Source organism: Symphalangus syndactylus, chromosome 1 (assembly GCF_028878055.3).
Source record: "Symphalangus syndactylus isolate Jambi chromosome 1, NHGRI_mSymSyn1-v2.1_pri, whole genome shotgun sequence".
NCBI lineage: Eukaryota > Metazoa > Chordata > Mammalia > Primates > Hylobatidae > Symphalangus > Symphalangus syndactylus.
In genome coordinates, this window is record NC_072423.2 from 73128325 (window position 1) to 73140558 (window position 12234).

At 48.7% G+C, this 12234-nt stretch overlaps 1 pseudogene; it reads left to right on the forward strand.

Annotated features, from left to right (window-relative positions):
* LOC129488312 (mitochondrial nicotinamide adenine dinucleotide transporter SLC25A51-like) overlaps window positions 1-11830 on the forward strand; it is a 34113-nt pseudogene extending 22283 nt beyond the window's left edge.
* Window positions 11831-12234: the final 404 nt, after the last annotated feature.

The window sequence follows — 12234 nt, forward strand, 5'->3', positions numbered from 1 at the left end:
AAATACAAGAATGCAATTGAGCTATCTGCTGGAGTGTAGACTTTATGGTTTCCAGGACCGACAAATAGGAAGTTTGAATTATGTATCAGTGACTTTTTAGTGATTGTGTGTCAAGCAAAAAGAACCAACACATTGATGCATACGTTGTTTCTTCTCCCCATTCCCAAGGCTAAGTTTTGGATAAAATGTCAGTCATTTAGTTAGAAAGTTAGGGGGTGTCACATGAAACAAGGACTTGATTACTTGGTGATGTGAAATGAAACATAAACATACTTGGGAAATGTAAGCATTTCTATTTATTAAGGGGTAAGAGCGACCTTTAATCAAAGTACTATTTAATGTTAGGCAAGGAAGAAAAGAAACGATTAAACTGTAAGCAAGAGAGACAACACTTTAACTACTGTGCTTCCCTGAGTGTTTGGGGCATTTAGTCTTGTGCCAGAAAAGAAGCCATTGAAGAACCCCATCTCCATTACTTCCTAGGACTTAATTAAATTACCTCACATCTGAATACTAAATAGATACTTTGCACAGGAGCATATCATGAAGACAGGTAACAGAACAAGGTAAAGTGAATGGCAGAAGGGTGGTAGATGGCTCAAGGGCACTAACATGGTGGTCTTTCAGGAGCTTCCCAAGTGTTCTAAAGGGGCAAAGAAATAGACCTGGGGATTCCTAGTTTGCTTCACAGAGCCAATTCTGGGCCCAACCTGGGAAAATTTCTCCGTCTTCTGAGACTGTTATTGTAGAGGCTGCTCATTTCTGAGCAGAGGGAGAGAGAAGGAGGAAGAGGAATGTCTTCAGTGGACATGTCCTCAAATCTGTTCATATGCCTGCTCCCTGATTCTAGCTAAAGGAGGCAGTCAGGGCAAGCAGTTGGCCTGTCCTGAACTTATCAGTATTAGCAATGGTGATCCCTACAACCTCCACACAAGTCGGCTTGCCTTATCTTTTGATAAAAGCCTTAGCAAAGCAAAGCACACTAACCCAAAGTCTTTCTCTTTCAAGATAACAAGGCAAACTTTATCAAGACTGCAGCCAGGGGCGTAGTGTGGCTCTGATTTCTGGAGGCGTGGGCTGGTGGGGGAAGGAGGCCCCAGCAGGACTTTGCGGTGCTATTGACTCCTTTAACCATCTTCTCAAAAAACCTCCAGCTCTTGCTTTCATACTGCTTCCTCCAAGTTCTTTGAACTTTGCAAAAAGCAGTCATCACCTGCACTTGTTACCTTTTACCCTTTAAAAGGTGACAGTTTTGGAGAACTTGCTCTGGTAGTTCCTGATGTCCTAAGCTTGCTGCAGTTCTATCAGAACTGTAAACTCTGGGATGACTTTAGGTAGCAGTGGCGGCTGGAGGGCTTCGTTACAAGGCTGGGTTGGAATGAACATGTTGGGTGTGGCATGGGAGTGAGAGGAAGACCCAAATCAGGAGACTGAGGCACATGAGGGAGCAGGAGTCCCGGGCTGCGCACGGAGGGGGAAGGCAGGCATTCCTCAGAGCTTGACACTGTTTCTAGGGGGGATGTTTGTTGGCTGACTCACACCGAGGCACGAACCACTGTCTAAATCTCCCCTATTTCTCCTCCTTTCAGATATCAGCCATGGTTTCATGGCTTGCATCCCAGGATAGAACACTAGGAAGCTCTGGTACTCTGGCTTCCCAGGCTGGATTATTTGGGGATATTCTCATAATAGAGGCAATAAAGTGGACCCAGAACAGGCCTTGAATGGCCCAAGCTCAAATCTCCACCGTGCCACTTACTATCAGTTGCACCCAACATCTGCAAGCTGCAGTTGTTTTAATCTGTAAAACGGGATCCCTAATGCCTGTCTAGAAAAGTTGTTATCATTAAGTATAATATCCATAAGTACCTAATATATAGTAGATAATCAGGAAGTTATTTTTGTTATTGTCTCTGTTACTTTCTGTATATCTGTATTTGTGTCTATGTCTATATCTATATTTTTTTTTTTTTTTTTTTTTTGAGACGGAGTCTTGCTCTGTCGCCCAGGCTGGAGTGCAGTGGCACGATCTCGGCTCACTGCAAGCTCTGCCTCCCGGGTTCACGCCATTCTCCTGCCTCAGCCTCTCCGAGTAGCTGGGAGTACAGGTGCCCGCCGCCACGCCCGGCTAATTTTTTTGTATATTTTTAGTAGAGACGGGGTTTCACCGTGGTCTCGATCTCTTGACCTCGTGATCCACCCGCCTCGGCCTCCCAAAGTGCTGGGATTACAAGCGTGAGCCACTGCGCCCGGCCTGAACTTTTAATCAAGTTTCTTAACAGGTCTATGCCTCAGTTTCCTTATCTATAAAACACAAATAATAATCATACTTAGCTCAGAGTTGCAGTGAGAATTTGATTGAATAAATGAACCAACACATTTGAATGGTAGTTAAATCACTATTAAGGCAGTGCCTGCCACATAAACCACACTATGTAAGTGTTAGCTTTTATTGTATCATTTCTGTTTGAAGGACTCTTGATTCCTGAATTATCTGTGTAAGTGATTGCGCTCTGCACAGTCCCAGCACTGTGCCTTACAGATGAAGCAGCTGTGGTTCAAGGGATAAAAGAGGCAAGAATGAACGGCTCCAGGATTTCCAGCTTGGGGAACCTGGTGGGCGTTATGCCTTCAGCCAAGAAAAAGAAAGTAAGAGGGACAGATTTAAGGGGGATACTGAACTGACTTTGGATGTGTTGAGTTTTAGGCGTCTGCAGGCCATCTAGACAGAGATGAATGATAGGCATTTAGGCAGGTGGATTTGGAAGTAAGCCGAGAGATGGGGTGTGGGGGGGGCAGATGTAGATGCATGTGTCATCAGCATGTCCGTGGCAGGTAAAGTCGTGGGATTCAAGGGACAAGGACTGAGGACCACCCCCATGGGGAGAACCTATAGTCAAGGAGAGGTGGGAGGAACAAAAATGAGCCTGCCACTGGGATGGCAGAGATAACATTTACTATTAACTCAAAATAAAAAGAAAAACATGGACTTTTGACTGTTCCGGGAAATTGCATAAACTAAAAGTTCTCTCCCTATAATCTCTTAGAATACTTGTGTGAAGAGATTCTCTACAACATGGGAGTGTGCACAAGCTGCTCTGACCTTGCCACACCCCATCCCACGAGGGCAGGGTGGTGCCTGTGCTGACCTCAGGCCTGGGAGGCACATCATTCTTGTTTCTGAATGATAAAATGTTGTTCGGAGCTAAAGAACACAGTTTTCTCCCTTCACCCCTCCCAATCGTTTTAAATGAAAAAGCATTATAACCATGCATAATGTCTTTTCTCAATAAAGTTTAATCCTAATCTGCAATAAGTCATACTGAACACATACTAATGCAGTAATTGTGGGTTTGGGCGTGAAAGAGGATTCAGTCTTCACGTGTTCCGGACCACGACAGTTTACTCCGAGCCCCAGTAGATGGCACTACTGATCCGTGCAGCAGGAGAAACCAAGCATGGCTTCCTGAGTGGAAACAGAGTGATTCTACTACTTCATCTGTCTTTGGTAATAATCTATCACTCCCCAAGAAATGTTATCTCCAGGTGCAATTTCTTACTCTGCATTCCATGTGGCACACTTAGAACCTGCTCCCCCACCAAACCCTGTCCCCCACCTTGGATCCTTCTCCTAAGGTTTTGGGCAAAAGAGCTCCTCTTCCTTTTCAGTGGTAGCTGCCTGGAGTTGCCTTCTCCTCCTTCATTTCCTTCTGCTTCCCTCTTCCTCACAACCCTACAGCTGTCCAAAAGCAGACAGAGCCCGTGAGCCCCATCACTTCTCCTCCAGGGTGCCTTGCCTGGCAGACGTCACCTGCGGACACCTGGCCTGCACTCTGGAAGCACGCGCCCCCTACCATGTGGGAAGATGATATCTTCTTTCAGATATCAGATTGTTTGGCCAGTCATCAAATGCAACATTTTTACTTCAACCAGATTAGGAGTTCAGTGGTTCTGGGGGGCTGGGGGAACACGGCCACCAATCCTAACAACCCTATCACTCAGTGAGTCCCAAACCCAAAGGGGGTGATTGGCTGAGTTAAAATGGGATCACAGCTAGGTAACTGCATCACACAGTAAATGCTGTGACAAGACTGTAAGGAAAATGCCGCAGAGGAATTCCTTATTCCTCCAGGTGAAGGCTGAAGCAAGGCACAGCGAAGGAGGTGATATTGGGAATGATCTATGAAGAGCCGCTCAGCAGAAAAAGTGGGGAGTGTGGGGACAGGAGGCAGTGCCCACCAAGACCACAGTGTGTTTCTGGCCTGGGAGGCCAGGAAGCTTGATGTAAAGTGAGTAGATTGACCAATGGGAAGAAGGGAGAGGGGGCTGAGGACAGACTGAGCAACCTTGAGTGCCCCTTGGTCCTTAGACTTGAACACTAAGCTATGAGGAGCCAGCAAAGGTTTTCCAGGTCAAGAGTTGAGTGTGTCCCCCTCAAAAAGATATAAAGTCCTAGCCTCCATACCTTAGAATGCGACGTAATTTGGAAAAAGGGCTGTTGCAGATGTGGTTAGTTAAGGTTAGGTGAGGTCATACTGAAGTATGCGGTCCTTTAATCCCAAACAACTGGTGCTCCTATGACAGGAGAAAAGACCCAGACACACGGGGTGGGAGGGCCACAAGGTAAGGCAGGCAGAGGTTGGAATGCCAAAGGTTGCTGGCAACACCAGAAGCTGGGAGAGTCAAGGAAGAAGCACCTATGGGTTTCAGCAGGAGCATGGCCCTACTGATGCCTTGACCTTGGACTTCTAGCCTCAGACTCTGAGATAATCAGCTTCTGCTGTTTAAGCACCCAGTTGATGGTGCTTTGTTACGGAAGCTCCAGGAAAGTTAGCCATGGCCATCCTCACGCCCTGCTTATGTCCCTGCTAATCACCTGCACCTGAGCTGGGAGACACTGTCCTCACCTCCTTGTGCTCCTCCACGCCCTCCTATCTGTGCTTCCATGATTACCTCAAAGCCTTCCTCCTCCTCAACCCCCAAGGCCCTCAGTCCCAGTGACTTCCCTCTTGCCACTTACAGCCTCCACTGCACACTTGTCCTTGCTGTTCCACAGCCTCCCCTGCTCTCTCACTGTCTCCCAGATGTTAGGCTGCTTCCCCAATGAAGCTCTAAGGGCTTTGAATGCTGTCCCCAAGTTTAGGAGCTGTGTTTAACGTTAGGCCAATCTAAGCCATCATGAACACATTTACTGAGTTGATTGATTTGCTCAGGGCTTTGGAGAAAGAAGCAAGAGACAGAGTTGACAGCAGCCTCAAGCACTAGCATAAGGGATATTTTCATAATAATTATCAAGCCAGAGAGCATAGGATAAAACAAGCTTTGAGACAGAATAGCTCTGAGATCTGACCTCAGCTCTACTACTTAGCAGCTGGTTAACCTTGGGCAAGTCACATGATGTCCCTATGTCTGTTTCTTCACCTGGAAGATAATGTCTGTGACTCTGGATTGTAAACTGAATGTCTATGGAGGATCAGATGTTCATGAAAAGCCTTTGCACAGTGGATGTCCAACACTGTACATGGCCATGGTGATTCGCACTCCAGCCAGCCCTGACTTCCTGTATCAGTCAATGATACCAGGATGTAAAGAATGTGCATTCTGTGAATTTGCACTATGAAGAATTTCCCTCAGATCATAATAAAGTATAATTTCATAAATAATGGGCTTTCTATGTTGTCTAAGAATTTCAATTGAGGCCCTGAAGCTGAGAACAATACGTCACCATGGCCTCTGTGTTCTAGAAAGTGGTGTGAGGCCATCCAGGCAGAACTTGCTGAGGGTGGGCTCAAAGCCAATTCTGCAGCCCCTGCATGTCACTCACTTTTCATCCACTTTTAATCTAAAAGAGATGAGAATGGGCCAGGCACAGTGGCTCACGCCTGTAATCCTAGCACTTTGGGAGGCTGAGGTAGGAGGATCACCTGAGGTCACGAGTTCGAGACCATCCTCGCCAACATGGTTAAACCCCGTCTTTACTAAAAATACAAAAATTAGCCAGGTGTGTTGGCACACGTTTATAATCCCAGCTACTCCGGAGGCTGAGGCAGGGGAATCACTTGAACCCGGGAGGCGGAGGTTGCAGTGAGCCCAGATTGCGCCACTGCACTCCAGCCTGGGTGACAGAGCGAGACTCTGTCTCAATAAATAAATAAATAAATAAATAAATAAATAAGAATGGTAGGAGGAAAAGATAATTTCTTTGAAAACAGCGGTCAGTGTAAGAGAATAGACTGCAGTCCCGGCTCCCACTGCCCAAGGATGTGTTCTGCTGCTGGGATGTTTGCTGAGGAGGGAGGTCCCCAGGCCCTGGGGCAGAAGAACAAGGCAGGATGAAGGGCTTTGTGGGAGCTGCAGGTGAGCCCCCGGGTTGGGTGCCCCCCACGCCGGGACCACCCCCTGGTTCTCACCTGGAGAAGTCTGAAGGCAAGAGATGGCGGACGCTGTCCCCAGCAACAGAGAGGTGGTGCTGCAGGGGGTGGCACCTGAACTGCTGGAGGGGAGGGGAAATTGTGAGCCAAGGTGGAGCCGATTTCAAAGATGCCTCTGCCCAAGAAGATCTTCTTCCAGAGAGGGGACCCCAACAGACAGGGGCTCTGTGGCGTGGAAGCAGGGCCTGAGGGCCAGCCCTAGGAAGTCAGCCAGAGGCTGTTTTGCTCCCTCCAGGGAGGGGCCGCATCTAATGTCCCCAGCTGTGTGCGTGCCTGAAGAATCCATAAGAGCAGCCCTCCAGACCATCATCATGACACCACTGCCACAACACCAGATGGCCACAACATCACGCAAGAAGCCCCTTTTCCCTATCTGTCCCACCCTTCACCCTGCCCTGGAGAAGCCAGAAATGAACTTAGAGCTGCCAAACCCAGCTCAGGCCTGTGCCATGGAAGCTTTCGATCGAATGAGATGTTTGCATTTTGAGTCAAAGGGTCAGGACTTTTTTTTTTTAAATTATACTTTAAGTTCTAGGGTACATGTGCACAACGTGCAGGTTTGTTACATATGTATACATGTGCCATGTTGGTGTGCTGCACCCATTAACTCGTCATTAGGAGATACACCTAATGTAAATGATGAGTTAATGGGTCTGGACTTTTTAACGTCCGAGAAGGAGATTGCTCTAATCCCTGAAAGTCACAGGGAAAGCTTAAGTACATCTTCCAGGCCTTAGGAATGGAGATCAGGGGGTGCAGGTGTGAAGACAGTGGTGGGAAGAACAAAAGTTCCTTTTTCCTTGTTCCTAGCAAGTTCAGTTCATCCAATAAACCCTTTGAATGCATAGTATGTGTTCTCCCGCTGACTTTATTGTCTTCATTTTTTGAAGCGTTGGCATTTTAAATGATTCTAATGACACTGAATCTATCTTAATTATAACCTTTCCTCTCAGGGCACAGAGTTGTCTGTGAAAGAATCTTCTAAATTTCTTAATTAACCTGCAGTGGCTTTATTTTGCCAAAGATTGTGTTTGCAGCCATTATGAGATATTCTCTATGTGCTACCCCAGCGTAGTTAAAAATTTAAAAACTACCCTATAAAGCAGAAAGCCTATAACAATAAACTGCTTGGCAATGAAAGGCCAGGAAGCCTAAGCAAATAGGCAACAATTAGATTAGAATTTAAAGTCCAAGGTCTCAGAGATTAACGTTCACATCCTGCACAATCATTTCCAAGGGAACATTTAAGGATAAATTGTATTTTATGAACCTGCCTCAAATCCCATTTTTGATGACGAGGTTTTTGTAAGCAAGCTTTAATTCATTAATATGTAGCTCTTTACTACCTAATCTACTTTATCTTTCAAAGCAAGTGGTTAAGCCTTCCTGTAAATGGAGATCAGACCTTAGGTTCGGCAAATAGAATTGGGCAGAGATATAATTGGGAGGAAAATTCTTCATATCCCCAGTTTCCTTTTAGAGTTCAGCTCTTTCCAGTAGGCAAGGACTTACGGGGAGGCCAAGGAATCTTTAGGCTCCCCACTCACTTGAGTCTCTTGTAAGGCCTGGGAGAGACCCCGGTAATATTGTCAGAAGGTCATCTGTTTCTACCAAGTTGGCAAAATTAAGATAATTGAACTGCAGTTTGTCCAGAGCATCCTGTCTTTCCACGCTAACTTGCCCTTTCTAAAACTTTTTTCAGATCTGGTGGCATTGGGGTGTCTATGGGCATTTTGGGGACTTGGCTAGAGCAAAGTTGAACTAACTGGGTTCAAGAATGCAGTTCTGAGGTGTGGATGGGGGCCCCTACCTCAGGGGGTCCTTGGAGGGTGCTGCCCCCAGGTGCTGTCCCTGCCTCTTCTGAGACACCCCCACCCCCAAAATCCCTGCCACCACGGGCCTGAGCCTCTCTTCGCCTGCCGGACTCCTAGGTGCCTTCTCCTCTGGAGCCTTGTGGGGATCTCTGCGCAGCTCCAGGCCCTGGCAGCCCATTCTGCACTCTCCGCCAGGGCCTCCAGGGCACAACTGCCCTGGATTCCTGTCTGGAGCAGCCCCCACGGTCACACCACTCCGGAATCACTGTGAATGCTTTCCTGTGTGTGCTTTTCTGGAACTGCTCCCCAGAGCGCAGGGATGGCTGGTGGCTGGACAGCGATCGCTCCTCCCTTCGCTTTCAGAGCATCCCTGAGAGAAGAAGAACTAGGAGTCCTACTTCTGTTTGCCTTTTTCGCGATGTCTCTCCCATTCTCTCCCCTATGGCAAAGAGTGGCCCCCCCACCCCATACCATGATGGCTCATGTATATGAAGCACTTAGCAGGTGCCCAGGTGGGAAGGTGCTCATATTGGCCAATTTAGCCTTCACACATATTTTATCTAATATCCTCTCTTCCCTATGGATGAAGAAACCAAGGCACGGGAGCCCAAGTGACCCGAGCGCCCCCCGCCTCCCCAGGCTGCCCTCAGCCCAGTAACGACACCCAGCCCCACCTGGAGGCTGGCCAAGCCCAGGGATTTGCTCTGAGCAGCACAGCCTTCCTTGCTGGTTGCTGGCTAAGACAGGGCTGGGGAATCTGGAAACTTTTCTCTCAAGACAACAGCCAGGCTGGCCTTCAAGCCTATAGTTTTGCTGGAGGGAAGAAGACATGCCCCTTGTCAGTGGGAAGGGGAGGGGCCACTATGCCTTCGAGGGCAGGAACATGCATCAGCTGAATATTTCCTTGGTTCCGAAAGCACTGGGGAGAAGATAACTTCACCTTGCACTTTGGAATGTTGCATTGTTTTAAGTTGCTGGATCTTTTGGAGCCCTGGTTGGTTTTCTGTGAAAATTGCGGCTCACAGCCAGGTGCAGTGGCTCACACTTGTAATCTCAGCACTTTGGGAGGCCGAGGCAGGAGGATGGCTTGAGGTCAGGAGCTTGAAACCAGCCTGAGCAACATAGTGAGGCCCCGTCCCTACCAAAATTACAAAACTTAGCTGGGCGTGGTGGTGCATGCCTGGCCCAGTTACTTGGGAGGCTGAGGTGGGAGGATCACTTGAACCTGGGAAGTGGAGGTTGCAGTGAGCCAGGATCACACTACTGAGCGCCAACCTGGGCAGCAGAGGGACACCTGTCTCAAGAAAAAAAAAAAAAAAAAGTGGCTCAGCAGCTGATGTAGAATTGTAGGTTATGGGGGCCTGACTTTGCTGATACTGTGATTAGGCTCAGGGAGAGTCTTTACAAGCCCTATTAGCTAAGGAGAGGATATGTGTGGTGGGAGTGGCGGGGGAGCCTGTTTATCTCAACCGCATGCAATCTGAGCAATCTCATTGAATCTTGCTAAAGTCTCTTTTTTGAGACAGAGTCTCACTCTGTCACCCAGGCTGGAGTGCAATGGCGTGATCTCTGCTCACTGCAGCCTCTGCCTACCAGGCTCAAGCAATTCTCCTGCCTCAGCCTCCCAAGTAGCTGGGATTACAGGGCCCACCACCATACCCAGCTAATTTTTTGTATTTTTAGTAGAGGTGGGGTTTCACCACGTTGGCCAGGCTGGACTCGAACTCCTGACCTCAGGTGATCCACCCGCCTTGGCCTCCCAAAATACTGGGATTACAGGTGTGAGCCACCGTGCCCAACCCTAAAGTCTTTTTTAATCTAGAATATTGAGGAGCCCTGCAGGGGCTCCTGTGTCTGGGGGCCACTCCATGGAGGTACTTCTTGATTTTCCCACTCTGGTGTCTGCAGCAACTGAGAATTAGTTCTTTTTTTTTTTCTTTTTTTTTTGAGATGGGAGTCTTGCTCTGTCACCCAGGCTGGAGTGCAGTGGCACGATCTCGGCTCACTGCAAGCTCTGCCTCCCGGGTTCATGCCATTCTCCTGCCTTAGCCTCCCGAGTAGCTGGGACTACAGGTGCCTGCCACCACACCTAGCTCATTTTCTGTATTTTTAGTAGAGACAGGGTTTCACCGCGTTGGCCAGCATAGTCTCAATCTCTTGACCTCCTGATCCGCCCGCCTCAGCCTCCCAAAGTGCTGGGATTACAGGCGTGAGCCACCGCACCTGGCCTAGTCACTGCATTCTTTGTCTTTTCCTGATGGTGCTGTATTTGGCCTGTTTATCTAGACTCACCCAAAATAAGAAAAGTCCTGGATCAATTGAACACTAGGGAGGAGGCCAAAACGCCTCTCCTATGGAAAGTTCCTTGAAGCAGTGGGAGCCTCCAAGTTCACTGCCAGGCAAGCTGTCACAGACACCAAGGAACAGAGAGGCTCACAGGTTACAGTGTTTGAAACACACTGCTTATTAAATGAATTGGAAATACAGGACAAAAAGCAAGGAGAAAGAGATAGGACAGGTAAGAACCCGGGAGACACAGGGCTACCAGGGCAGAAGAGCCACACTCCTCAGCCTTGTCCTCTCCCTTCACTCCCAGCCCCCACTGCCAGCCTTCTCCATGTTGCTGTGCTTCTGGGAGTGGGTAGAGGATGATCAAGTGCCTATGGCAAACGCTTCTTGGGCAGAGGGGCCACGGAGGCAGAATGGGTCTCCCCAGCAGATGCAGACTTCAGCCTCATTAATACCGGGTATCTGCCGAATAAATGAGCTTCCCGAATCTCAGCTCTGAAATAAAACATGACTTATAAAACAGGAGGCCAGCCTGTGAGCTGTAGTTTGCCAATAAGGTCCTTAGAAGGACTGCATTAAGATATTATCCAGCTTGATTACAGAGCTTTTTGGTGGCCCCTTAAGTTTTGTGCCAAGTGGGCTCCTCAGCGCCTCACTAACCTGGCCCTGAGGGGTGGAGCCACGACTGGGACGCAGACAGCCTGGCCCACTAGTCCAACAGACCCCAAAGCCACCGACAAAGTAGTGCCCGTGGTCTACTTGGGAGACCTTGGGAGGTGAGTCAAGAATTCCTTCATCTGCCTGTGCCGGCCAACGTGAATACACCTCTATACGCAGCAGGCACTGTGTCATTGTTAAGATGTGGAAACAGATGGCGCAGCCTTAGGTACCTTACCTCCATCTGCACAGCTAGCTAGCCTGGGTCTGACCCTAGGACTCTGTTGCCAAACCCAAGCTATGGTAAACGTATGTGGTGTCTTCAGCTGAAACTAGACAAACATAGGCCTAGAATAAGGGTTTTACCCTGAAAAGAAACCAAACATACACAGAAAGGGTAAACAGAGGCACAGGCAGGCACGGGAGAAAAGGAAGAGGCGTGGGAGGGGAGCAACTGGCAGAGGAATGGAGACGGGGTGGGGAAGGGGAGGTGAGAGAGATGGAGGGAGTGAAGGGGAGGCCCCTTAGGGATGCCGTTCATAGCAGAAGGCTCCAGAATTGAGCATGTGTGATTTTCCATGCGCTCTCCATGACAGCCCTGTGAAGCACACGGAAGAGACTGCAGGCGGGGAGCCGTAGGGCTGGATGTGCGGCAACCTGATTGCCCAAGGATATGCCGGGAGGTGAGCCCGGGTCTCTCAGGCCCCGCCTGCGGAACATCTGATTTCTCCATGAATGCTGAAGTCCTTTGAAGGCTGAGAATAGATTCTGATAAGATTAACAGCAAGAACTTGCTATCTTCTAGGCACTGAGGTGAGGCAACTATCCCCAATTCTCACAAACCATAAGCGACAGAGCCCTGTTGAGCCCAGGCAGACCTGCTCTGCTTGGCCACGCTGCCTCATCCGCCTCTGGACCAGGGCTTTCTTGTACCAGATTGAGAACCGGGACTGTCTACACCACACAGCTCACTGTCTACATTAACGCGACTTCACTGGCCTATTTGTCCTCGTCAACATGAGTTTACTATTCCAGAAAACTCT